Source organism: Mobula birostris, chromosome 13, assembly GCF_030028105.1.
Source record: "Mobula birostris isolate sMobBir1 chromosome 13, sMobBir1.hap1, whole genome shotgun sequence".
Lineage (NCBI taxonomy): Eukaryota > Metazoa > Chordata > Chondrichthyes > Myliobatiformes > Myliobatidae > Mobula > Mobula birostris.
Genome location: NC_092382.1, coordinates 49802379 through 49815318, shown reverse-complemented (window position 1 = coordinate 49815318; position 12940 = coordinate 49802379). Strand labels below are relative to the sequence as shown.

At 45.2% G+C, this 12940-nt stretch overlaps 1 long non-coding RNA gene across 1 annotated transcript; it reads right to left on the bottom strand.

Annotated features, from left to right (window-relative positions):
• Nucleotides 1–7026: 7026 nt before the first annotated feature.
• LOC140206831 (uncharacterized) lies at nt 7027–9175 on the bottom strand. The gene is made up of 3 exons (XR_011888404.1): nt 9075–9175; nt 7697–7854; nt 7027–7535 (listed from the first exon to the last, which is right to left on the bottom strand). It is a non-coding gene; the product is annotated as an uncharacterized lncRNA (long non-coding RNA).
• Between the last annotated feature and the right edge of the window lie 3765 nt (nt 9176–12940).

The window sequence follows — 12940 nt, the reverse complement described above, 5'->3', positions numbered from 1 at the left end:
CTGTGGGCCAAAGGGTCTGTAATGTGCTGTAGATTTCTATGATTCTATGAAATTCAAGGGAAATCTCTTCTCCCACCGAGTGGTGACTAGTTACAACCTGTCATCACAGGGAGAGTGAGAGGAGAACGGCAGAGATAGATATTGATATACTGATATGGAACGGAAATATGGGCAGGGACCAGATGGGCCGAGTGGCCTCCCTAGTTTACATTGTGAGTGTGGCAGAGACAGTAAGTACCTGAGACACGGGATTTGATACAGAACTGATTTATCTTTCACAGATCCAGAATATTAAACACTCGTCTAGTTTAAGGCTAACAGCGACAGAACGGACTCCTCCAATGCTCAGTGACCAGGGTTCAGTCCTGGGTGCGATGAGCAGCCGCAAGAACTGCAGAATCTGACAGTAACAGTCCCTCATGAACCTGCAGCTGCCTTCAGTCACCGTGATGGTTAAACATTTGACACAGAGCTGATTTGAACTTCCTCCCTGATGTGAAGTTGCTGGTGTTGCAGCAGCTGGGATGATTCAGTAAAACTCTTTGCTCACTCCGGACAGAAATGTGGTCTCTGCTTATAGTGAACTCACCGGAGCATCACAAGGTAGGTTAACTGAATGAGTCTCTTCGTTCACACGGATCAGGTGAATGGCCGCTTCCCAGTGCGAAGCTGTTGGTGTATCTGCAAACATGAAGAAATCTGAAGATGCTGGAATTTCAAGCAACACACATGAAAGTTGCTGGTGAACGCAGCAGGCCAGGTAACATCTCTGGGAAGAGGTACAGTCGACGTTTCAGGCCAAGACCCTTCATCATGACTAACTGAAAGAAAAGCTAATAAGAGATTTGGAAGTGGGAGGGGGAGGGGGAGATCACAAATGTTAGGAGAAGATAGGAGGGGGAGGGATGGAGCCAAGAGCTGGACAGGTGATTGGCAAAAGGGATATGAGAGGATCATGGTACAGGAGGCCCAGGGAGAAAGAAAGGGGGACGGGTGGGGGGGGGCGGGGAACCAGGAGGATGGGGAAGGAGTGTAGTTAGAGGAACAGAGGGAGAAAAAGGAGAGAGAGAAAAAGAATGTGAGTATTTAAATAAATAAATAACGGATGGGGTGCAGGGAGGGGAGGTGGGGTATTAGCGGAAGTTAGAGAAGTCAATGATCATGCCATCAGGTTGGAGGCTACCCAGACGGAATGAAAGGTGTTGTTCCTCCAACCTGAGTGTGGCTTCTTCTTGACAGTAGAGGAGATTGTGGATAGACAAATCAGAATGGGAATGGGACATGGAATTAAAATGTGTGGCCATTGGGAGATCCTGCTTTCTCTGGGGGACAGTGGGTAGGTGTTCATTGAAATGGTGTTCCAGTCTGCGTCGGGTCTCGCCAATATATAGAAGGCTGTATCGGGAGCACTGGACGCAGTATATCACCCCAGCCGACTCACAGGTGAAGTGTCGCCTCACCTGGAAGGAATGTCTGGGGCCCTGAATGGTAGTGAGGGAGGAAGTGTAAGGGCATGTGTAACACTTGTTCCGCTTACAAGGATAAGTGCCAGGAGGGAGATCGGTGGGGAGGGATGTGGGGACGAATGGAGAAGGAAGTCGCGTAGGGAGCGATCCCTGCGGAAAGCAGAGAGAGGGGGAAGGGGAGGATGTGTTTAGTGGAGGGATCCCGTTGGAGGTGGCGGAACTTAAGGAGAATTATATTTTGGACCCGGAGGCTGGTGGGGTGGTAAGTAAGGACAGGGGGAATCCTATTCCTAGTGGGGTGGCGGGAGGATGGATCTGCGATGTCCGACTGAATCCCTTCCAAAGTGAGTCAGTGAATGACATCACACTGCTATCAACGTCATGGCAATGTATCCAATCAGATCACGGACATGGACACGTGATCGGGGTCTCCTTGTAGCGAGTGGGGCGCTGTCTTCTCCAGCATCTCCGCGTCCACATTCAAGGATCGGCGGCATTCAAGCGCTGGTGAACTGACAGATACAGCGGAACTAACGGGCTGTTGTGTTTGTGATTCCCATGCACAAATCCTTTGACCCTTCTACACTGTTAAATGTTTACAAAACACGTCAGTGAGTTAAGGACAACATTTCAACTCAGATAATTTTAGTCTCCATGGTTTCTTGTGATAAAAACACTGTCACAGCTCAAAACAATTTTGAGGAACAAGACTTCATCTTCTAACTGGCTTCTGTTCTGGCATCGGCACAATATCAAACTCTCTGCTTCCCTCTCTATATCAAAATGGGTCATTCCTCCCCTTCATCAATCTGTTACTTGGCTCAGTTTGTCTGTCTCCTTCGCATTCTGAGCATACGCCACACACCAACTAAGATCACATTTTATTTACACGGCTGCGACTAGAGACTTTCTGATTATTATGTCCCTCCTGGCATTTGACGGTAGTGACGGGTTCCATTGCTGGAATCAGCATACCGTCACTGTGGTCTGTGAGGATTTTGTGAATAAAGCGCCATTCTCCAATTTAGAATCTCAAGCCGTGGCGAAAGCCTATCGTCTGCATATTTAAATTGTATTTATGGCATTGTGATAACCAGATTCTATCGCCCTCCACGACCTCTCTATCTAGTCCTTTCAATATTCGACTTCTAAGAAACGTTGCCAACACAGACCCCTAAGCAGCAGCCGGGATGTGGATTACAAATTTGGCAAGAGATAGAAAAGGCGTGTCAGAAAAGTAATGTCATGATAATCTTTGGGGATTTTAACAAGAAAGTGGATTGGGAAAACCAGTTCAGTTCTGGACCTGAAGAGAGAGGATTTCTTGACTGTCTAAAGGATGGTTTTTTAGCATTGCCTGCTGTTGAACCCACCAGGAGATCGGCTCTGTTGGATTGGGTGTTGTACAATGATCTGGAGGTGATGAGAGCGTAAGGTCAACGAACACTTGGGGAACAGTGATCACAATATGATCGAGTTCACATTGAAATTTAGAAAAATAAAATCCAATGTGTCGGTATTTCAGTGGAATAAAGGAAATTACAATGGCATGAGAGGGGAACTGGACGAAGTTGACTGGAAAGGGACATTTGCAGGAAGAACAACAGTGCAGCAATGGCTGGAGATTCTGCAAAAAATGAGTGAAGTGCAAGTCAGATTTTTTTTCCAAATAAGAAGAAATTTTCAAAGCGAAGAAGGACACTACCGTGGCTGACAAGTGAAGTCAGAGCCAAAGTAAAAGCAAAAGAGATGGCATACAAGGAAGCCAGAGCTAGTGGGAAGATAGAGGATTGGAGAGCTTTTAAAAACTTGCAGAAGAAATCTAGGAAGGTCATTTGGAAGGAAAAGAAGAATTGTGAGAGGTAACAAAGAATAATATCAAAGAAGATACTGAAATCTTTTTTAAGTATAGAAAGGGTAAAAAAAAATAGTCAAGGTTAGATATAGGACCAATACAAAATGACGCTGGAGATATTGTAATGAGAGATGCAGAGATGGCAGTGGAACTGAATGAGTTGTTTGCATCAGTCTTCACAGTGGAAGACATCTGCAGTATATCAGTCATTCAAGAGTGTCAGGGAAGTGAAGTTTGTGCAGTGAAAATTACGACTTAGAGGATGCTCAGGAAGCTTAATGGTCTGAGTGTGTATCAATCTCCTGGACCTGATGGAATGCACCCTCGGGTTCTGAAGGAAGTAACTGGGGAGATTGTGGAGGCATTAGTGATGATCTTTCAAGACACGATAGACTCCGGCATTGTACCGGATGACTGGTAAATTGCAAATGTTATCCGCAATTTAAGGAGGGTGGGAGGCAGAAGAAAGGAAGCTATAGCCCTGTTAGCTTGGCGTCAGTGGTTGGGAAGTTGTTGGAATCGATTGCTCGGGATGAGATTATGGAGTACCTGAGACACATGACAAGATATGTCAAAGCCAGCATGGATTCCTGAAAGGGAAGTCCTGCCTGAGAAATCTACTGCAATTTTTCGAGAAAATTACAAGCCGAGTAGACAAAAAGATGCAGTAGATATAATGTACTTAGATTTTCAGAAATCCTTTGACAAGGTGCCGCACATGAGGCTGCTTAGCAGGATAAGAGGCCGTGGAATTACAGGGAAGCTACTAGCGTGGGTGGAGCATTGCTAGTCGGCAGAAAACAGAGAGTGGGAATAAAGGGATCCTTTTCTGGCTGGCTGCCGGTTACCAGTGAAGTTCTATAGGCGGGACCGCTGCTTTTTACGATGCATGTCAATGATTTGGACTATGGAATTAATAGATTTGTGGCTAAATTTGCCGATGATACAAAGATAGCTGGAGGAGCGGGTAGTGTTAAGGAAACAGAGAGCCTGCAGAGAGACTTAGATAGTTTAGGAGAATGGACAAAGAAGTGGCGAATGAAATACAAAGTTGGAAAGTGTATGGTCATGCATTTTGATGGAAGAAATTAATGGGCAGACTACTATTTATATGAGGAGAAAATTCAAAATGCAGAGATGCAAATGGACTTGGGATTCCTTGTGCAGGATACCCTAAAGGTTAACTTCCAGGTTGAGTTGGTGGTGAAAAAGGCATATTTATTTCTAGAGGTATAGAATATAAGAGCAGGGATGTGATGGTGAGGCTCTATAAGGGACTCGTGAGATCACACAGACGATTGTGTGAAGTATTGGAATCCTTATTTTAGAAAAGTGTAAGGGGTTTCTTCTTTCATGTTATTTGCTAAGACTAATAAAATGGCCTTTCTGTAGTGTTATAATAAAATGGCTCCTCTGTCATGTTAACTGCTGAGGTAAGGGGTTCTCTGTAGCAGCATGTTTGGGTTATAATTAGTGATATCGGGACTTGTATTCATTTGCTATCCAATGGGAGAGATATTATTCTTTTTTGTGTATCTGAAGCTGTTGTTTGCGTGGGATTTGGCCAGAACGCGCCATGGGAAAGAAGAGAGAAGACGCACCCGAAGAGATGTTGTGACCTGGCAATTGAAGCGAACCCTGAGCGGGGACTCAGCACCTGGCAGAGTTCAGAGGAGATCGAATGGTGGACCAAGGATACTGCATGAGCTCCAACGAGGTGCACGAACTGTATAAAGATATAGTGGCACCTTTTTATTTTATATTTTGGTTCTCTGCTAACCCCATAGTTCAAGTCAGAGTTATAAAGTCTTAATTGTTTAACCGCATACTGTGTACTGCTTGTTATTACGGGGTACTGATATGAAACAGGGGACACATCGCACAGCATCCACCCAAACGAGAGTTCTAAGGCTTGGCTGGACACGAGATATCACCCCTCGATCATACCACTAGGCTAAGCGCCCCTCTGACGGTGGTGTCTGAAAAGAGGATGCTGTCCAAGTTGCATGGCATCTTGGACAATGTCTCCCATCCACTACATAATGTACTGGGTGGGCACAGGAGTACATTCAGCCAGAGACTCATTCTACCGAGATGCAGCACAGAGCGTCATAGGAAGTCATTCCTGCCTGTGGCCACCAAACTTTACAACTCCTCCCTTGGAGGGTCAGAAACCCTGAGACAATAGGCTGGTCCTGGACTTATTTCCTGGCATAATTTACATATTACTATTTAATTATTTATGGTGCAACTGTAACGAAAACCAATTTCCTTCAGGATCAATACAGTATGACTATGACTATAACTATTACTATGACTAAGCGAGGTTATAAATAATATACTGACATTGGAGAGGGTTCAGAGAAGGTTCATGAGAATGATTCCAGGAATGAAAGGGTGACCATATGAGGGAAGTCTGGCAGTTCTTGGACTGTATTCCCTGAAATTTAGGAGAATGAGGAGGGATTTCATAGAAACATTCTGAATATTAAGAGGCCTGAACAGATTAGATATGGCAAAGTTATTTCCCGTTGTATAGGATTCTAGGACCAGAGGGCACGACTTCAGGATTTAAGGACGTCTATTTAGAACAGCGATGCGGAGAAATTACTTTTGGCAAAGGGTGGTATATTTGTGGAATTTGTTGCCATGAGCGGCTGTGGAGGCCAAGTCATTAGGTGTATTTAAGACAAAGATAGATAGGTTCTTGATTAGCCAGCACATCAAAGAGTATGGGGTGAAGGCAGGGGAGTGGGGATGACAGGAAGAATTGGATCAGCCCATGATTGAATGGTGGAGCAGACTTGATGGACCGAATGGCCTACTTCTGCTCCAATATTTTATGGTCTTATAGTCTATTCCACTGTCTTGACCTGTCAAAGTGCAGCCAATATTTTTGGGTATATGACCTATTCACATGAGAATTTAGCGTTTTCTATTTTTCTGAGCTTTTCATAAATGTGTACAGCTTAGTTAAGCTTTGCTCCAGAATTTCCACACAATTAAAAGAGTTTATTAGATTTTTTTGCACCACTTATATAATTGAACTACTTAATATGTATATTATTGTAATTCACAATTGTTAACATCCTTATTATGAATTAGGTTCTACTGCTGCCGCAGAAACAACGAATTTCATGACATATGCCGGTGCTATCAAACCAGGTTCTGATCATTAGTATGGGAGACCCACCACGGGTCACCTGATCCCAGTTACCACAGATCGTAATGTGAGATTGAAACCTTTTCCATTATTTGTGTTCCTCAGTTCAGTTAAGTTTCCCACTGACGTTGCAAAGAAGAAGCTCAGTCTGTCTAATATTTCCACACAATTAAAATGGGGAATTTGTTTCTTCTAATCACGTACTGAGCTACAATGAAAATCTTGCCTGATGTACCATCCACACAGATCAATACATTACAACAGTACATTGATCTGATATATGACAAAACAATAACTGTAACAAAGCATTATGGCTGCAGAGAAAGTGCAGTGCAGATAGACATATGGTGCAGGGTCACGTCGAGTTACATTGCGAGGTTGAGTCCATTTTATTGAACTGGAGACCATTCATTTGGCTTATAACCGCAGACAGGAAGCCGTCCTTGAGCCTGGTGGTACGCGCTTTAAGGCTTTTGTATCTCTTCCCCGATGGGGGAGCGGGTTTGCAGCAAGAATGTCCGGGTTGTGAGGATCTTTGAGTACACGGCCTGCTTTTCCGAGGCAGGGGAAGTGTAGGAAGAGTCCATGGAGGGGAGACTTGTTTCTCTGATGTTCTCTGCTCTCCAAAGTTTTCTGCAGTTCCTGGCAGTCATGGGCAGAGCAGTAGCCATACGAGGGCGTGAAGTTTCGACAAGAAGCTCAGAGACCTCGGCCTTCACCCTGCCTTGTGTAGCTGGATCCTGGACATCCTGTCAGATCGCCGGCAGGTGGTAAGAGTGGGCTCCCTCACCTCTGTCTCTCTGACCCTCAGCAGTCATACCCCACAGGGTTGTCTCCTTGCCCCCTCCTCTACTCTCTGTATTCCCATGACTTGTGTCCCCACCCACAGCTCCAATCTGATGATTACATTTGCTGACGACACCACATTGATTGGCCTAATCTCAAATAATAATGAGGCAGCCAACGGAGAAGAAGTCATCACTCCGACACAATTGTGTCAAGAAAACAATCTCTCCCTCTTTGCGACAAAAACAGAGGAGCTGGTTGTGGACTGCAGGAGGAATGGAGACAAGGACCAAATTCAACATTTTCAAATCTGTTATTGACACAAAATGCACATTTCAATATTGATCATGACACAACAAATTTACAGGCTGTTACCGACAGAGAATCGTATAATCTGTGTTCCGTGTGTTATCTGAATGTACTTGCCTGTGATGTTGCCACAAGTCAGTGTTTCTCTGTACCTGCACTTGCCCGTACTTGTGCACTTGGCAATAAATTCAACAGGACCTGAGAAATCTCAGTGAGATTTGATTAGTGATGATCATCTTGGCAGCTCGGTAGGTCGAATGTAGAGAGACAGTGCACTGTGAAATGTAAAGAGACAGTATACTGTTAAATGCAAGACCCTGAACAGTGTCGATGAGCAGAGGGATATTGGATCCAAGTTCACAGCTCCCTGAAAGAGACTGCACAGATTGATCGGGTGGTTAAGAGAGCTATAACGAGAGGTTGGACAAACTTGTGTTGTTTTCTCCAGAGCGGCGCAGGCTGGGGTGAGACTGGATAGACCTTTATAAGATTATGAGAGGAATAGATAGAGCGGAGAGACGATGTATTTTTCCTGGGGGTTGAAATGTCTAATACATTTAAGGTGAGAGGAGATGTGAGCGGTAAGTGTTACGTGATGACAGGTTTCATTTTGCTGTGGGTGTTACATTAAGAGAGCCTGCAGGAGGCGGGAGTATGACGTCACTACACCGACTGCTGGAGCAGAGAGAGAGAGAGAGAGAGAGAGAGAGAGAGAGAGAGACTTTAAGTACTTGTTCCTAAACTTGACAGTGGGGGAGGCACAAACGCATAACAGTGTTAACTGTTTCGAAGAGTAGTTTGCTTAATTTTCTATATACTAATAAAGACAGTAGTTTACATTAAAACTGAGTTTGTGGTCTATTGCTGCTGGTACATAACACAAGTTTGTTTCTTTCCACAGAGTGGCGGGTAGCTGGAGTCTCTGCCCCCCACAGGTCACGTGATCCCGTTCGCCCCTCCCATTGAACCGCAGACGGGCAGCAGCTACGCGTCTGTTCCCGAAGCCCCGCCCTCCGGATGACGCAACAATCACTCCGCGCCTGCTCACAGTCTCCAGATGGAAGGTGTTTGCCTTTCCGCTCAGTGCTGAAGTGATTTTAAAATACTGATATGGAACATTGTGAGTGTGGTAGAGACAGTATGTACCTGAAACACGAGATTAATACAGAACTGATCTATCTTTCTCAGATCCACAATATTAAACATCAGTCTAGTTTAACGACTAGACTGCAGAACGGACTCCCCCAATGCTCAGTGACAAGGGTTCAGTCCTGGGTGCGATAAGCAGCCGCAAGAACTGCAGAATCTGACAGTAACAGTCCCTCATGAACCTGCAGCTGCCTTCAGTCACCGTGATGGTTAAACATTTAACACAGAGCTGATTTGATCTTCCTCCCTGATGTGAAGTTGCTGGTGTTGCAGCAGTTGGGCTGATTGAGTAAAACTCTTTGCTCACTCCGGACAGAAATGTGGCCTCTATTTATTGTGAACTCACCGGAGCATCACAAGGTGGGTTGACTGAATGAGACTCTTCGCACACACGGAGCAGGTGAACGGCTGCTTCCCAGTGCGAAGCTGTTGGTGTATCTGCGATGGCCGACTGAATCCCTTCCAAACTGAGAGCCAGTGCATGACGTCACACTGCTATCAACGTCATGGTAATGTATCCAATCAGATCACGGACATGGGCACGTGATCGGGCTCTCCTGGTAGCGAGTGGGGCGCTGTCTTCTCCAGCATCTCCGCCTGCACATTCAAGGATCGGCGGCATTCAAGCGCTGGTGAACTGACAGATACAGCGGAACTAACGGACTTGAGATTCGCGTACACAAATCCTTCACCTTTCCAGCCTGTTAAAAGTTTGCAAAGCATAGCCAGTTGGTCAAGGACAACACTTCAGCTGAGATAATTTTGGACTCCATGGTGATGTCTGATACAAACTCTGTCACAACTTCAAATAACTTGGAGGAACAACACCTCATCTTCTAACTGGCCATAGTTCAGGCATTCGGGCACAATATCAAACTCTCTGCAAAGCAAAGAAAAAAAGACAATCATACACCAAATTTGCAGAGAGAAAAATATCGTGCAAACAGCTACAGTGTACGAGCGTCCACAGCCACAAGGCAGTCATCACTGTTGTCTTATTTCAGCGCAGAAACGAGGAAACTGGAGAGGGGTTCAGGGGAGCGAGAGAGTGATGAACGCACGAAGGCGTGCCAGGAGGGGAGGAGATGACGGAGAGTGGGAACTGTTTAGGGGAAGGAGAGAGTTCTCGGAGACGGTGTGGCGTAGGGGAGGATGAGGGTGACCGAGATGGGGAGGTTTGTGGAGGCGGGTAGAGGATATGGGAAGTCGAGTAGGGGTGGTAGAAATGGTGAGGACCGACGAAGGAATGCCCATCTCTCACCGACTCTCCTTCCCTCTCTGCTCCAGAGGTCGATATCACACACTGACACAAGTACTTCCAACTTGAAATGTTTGTTCCGCTTTGTGGAGACCCGCTGTTGATCGCATTGAAAGGAAACTACATGGGGAACGATTGTCTGGTTCCCCTCGTCTGGAGAGAGTGAGGACTCACCACACACTCCCCAACACTTCCGCCTCGCTCTGCTTCCACCCACCCAGTTCCCAACGAACCTTTGAACCTTTTTTGAACATTTGAACCGGTTTCCCAGGTACCTCGATTATTTAAAGGGGTCTCTGCATTGATTAATTGCGCTGCAGCGGGATCCTTGTATTTGGGAGAATTCCTTTCCTCGCGCTGCCGCTTAGTCCTGCCTCCGCTGTCTGCTTTTATTCCCTTGTCTGACCTCTGGTTTCTGTCTCTACAGAGGAATCTGCCATTACCCCGCTCCTGCGTTGAGTCGTTGTCCCCGCTCGCCGTGACAAAGTCTGTCATTTCTCCAATGTCCTGCCAGCGGCCACAGTGACGTTACCTGCCTTTCACCCTGAAGTCTTCAATTCCCCGCTATGCAGAAATCTGCCCGTGTCTAAAATGCACACAGCCTTTGGTACACCTGTATACCTGTTCATTAATGCAAATATCGAATCAGTCAATCATCCGGCAGCACCTTAACACATTACAGTTATGCAGACATGATCAAGATGTTCCTGTTGGGACCAAACGTCAGACAAGGGAAGAAATGTGATTGAACTGACGTTGAGCATGGGATAGTTATTGCTGCCAGACGGAATGATTTGAGAATTTCTCAAGCGACTAATCTTCTGGGATTTTCACTCACATCAGTGAATCAAATAAACGCACGTTGCCACAGCGGCGTGCGGAAGAGCATCTCTGAACGCACAGCACGTCCAACCAAAAGTGGCTGGGCTGCAGCGGCAAAAGGCCGCACGGGCTTCCACTCCTGTACCTGACCACCCGGCCACTGACTGCGTATTTACTGAAGTAGCCTCAACTACAGAGGAGTCAACAGGTTCATTTGTTACATTTCCGACCGATCCCCTCTCTTTCTTCTGGATTGCAGTCAGTTTACTCCCAGGAGATTCATAGGGTTAACCCCGTCATCTCCACAATCAATTCCTCGGCACTATCTCCAGAGCCAGTCCATTTCCCGTGACGTAACGCTGCAGGTCTACACAACAATTGTGAGAGATCACACTTACAGTACTGTGCTCAGTCCTGAACGTAGCACATTGAACATAAAACAATGCAGCAAAGCAACCGGCCACTCCAGTGGGGGCGAATTCACAGAGAATAATGATTATTAGGAATTTGATAGCAATCTCTATCCTCATTATTATAAAATGAATTCTTAAAAAGCACATTTTAATGACGACGTTCAATGAATCGTAGAATTAGAGAATAAGACATATCGTGTTGCAACTGCGGGCGTTAATGTTACCAGCATGAAAAACTCTTATTCATAACCAACCCCGTGACTAATGTTGTTGGGGTGGCAAAGTTACAACAATGAAACAATTTATTCCATTTGCTTAGAGTGTTTTTTTTCCTTCAATACTGCGAATCCTCTCAATATACATTACTAGATTTATGGAATGCTGACGAAATTAATGAAGTCTTTGGGATATTTATTTGCAATTTCCACCATGTTCTAGTCGGATATTATTTCTGTTATTTACATAGCAACCCATTTAATGTCAACACATATTTCACTCCATTGCTCAGCTCCTCTCTGAACTTCCTCTGCGTCAGCCCATAGATGCAAGTGTTGGTGCAGGTACTGAGAGACGTTAGCATAATAGCACATGTTTCAAAGATGAAAATCGGAGTATTCAGATATTTGTCTGTGAAGGAATAATTCACCGCTTGCCAATTCATAGACTGTATTATGTGGGGCATCCACAGTAAAATGAAATTACCTGACAGAGCAAACAACAGGATAATAGACTTTCTCCGGTTCTCCACTTCTAGATCTTTTTGATTTTCACTGTTACTCCGGAGTCCCTTGCGGTCTCTATTTGCCGCTATAATGTGTCTCGCTGTTAAACCGTTACACAGAAGGATTCAACAAATTGGTAGTATCGGTGTGGTGATGCTGTCAAGCAATTCGTAGGCCTTCCACACTGCAGAAGTGAAGTATTCAGGTATGAAGATGCAACGCCACGGTACTTTATTAATTATTACATGAGGCTCCACTACAAAGTAAAACGGGATGCACCTCGCAAGGCCCACAAACGCTACTATTACTGTGACGATGGTCGCTACTCTCTCTGTACAGTATCTTTTCCGAAAACTTTGACAGCAGATCGCAACGAAACGATCGAATGTGAAAGCCACTGTGAGCCAAACGGAGAAATCCAAGCTTGCAACTGTAAGCACAAGCGTCAGAGCGCAAACCGGAGTGACCAGCAAGAATCTGGCGTACATGTAGAGATTATTGATATCCTGCCCAATAACTACAATGACAACGACAGTGAGATCTGCCGCAGCCATTCCCACCAGGTAGCGAGTGACACACCTAGAGAGTCCACATTTTCCACGGGACAGGATCACAATCGCAATTAAATTCACTGCAATATAAAGAGAAAGCAGAGGGTAACTTTAGAGAAGTTCAGACGAATCATTTCCCCCTCATTAATAAGTGAGAAAGATGCTGATTGCTCTGAGCACACACCAATCATCTGCTTTATCGGCGTACTTGCGCTTAAGAATTCAGGATGCGAATATCAGACTTGACTAATGCTTCGTAAGGTGGAGATGTAATGCACGTGGAGGAATATGCTGGGGTGCATCGGACTCTCGAAAATGTTGCAGATGTTCCAAAAGAAATATTGAAAAAAGAAGCAAAATGCTTAACTGGTCACGCGAAAGATGTGGAAATAAACGGTTGATGATGCAAGTCGATAAATCCTTCAGTAAAATTAGAAATGAAGGAA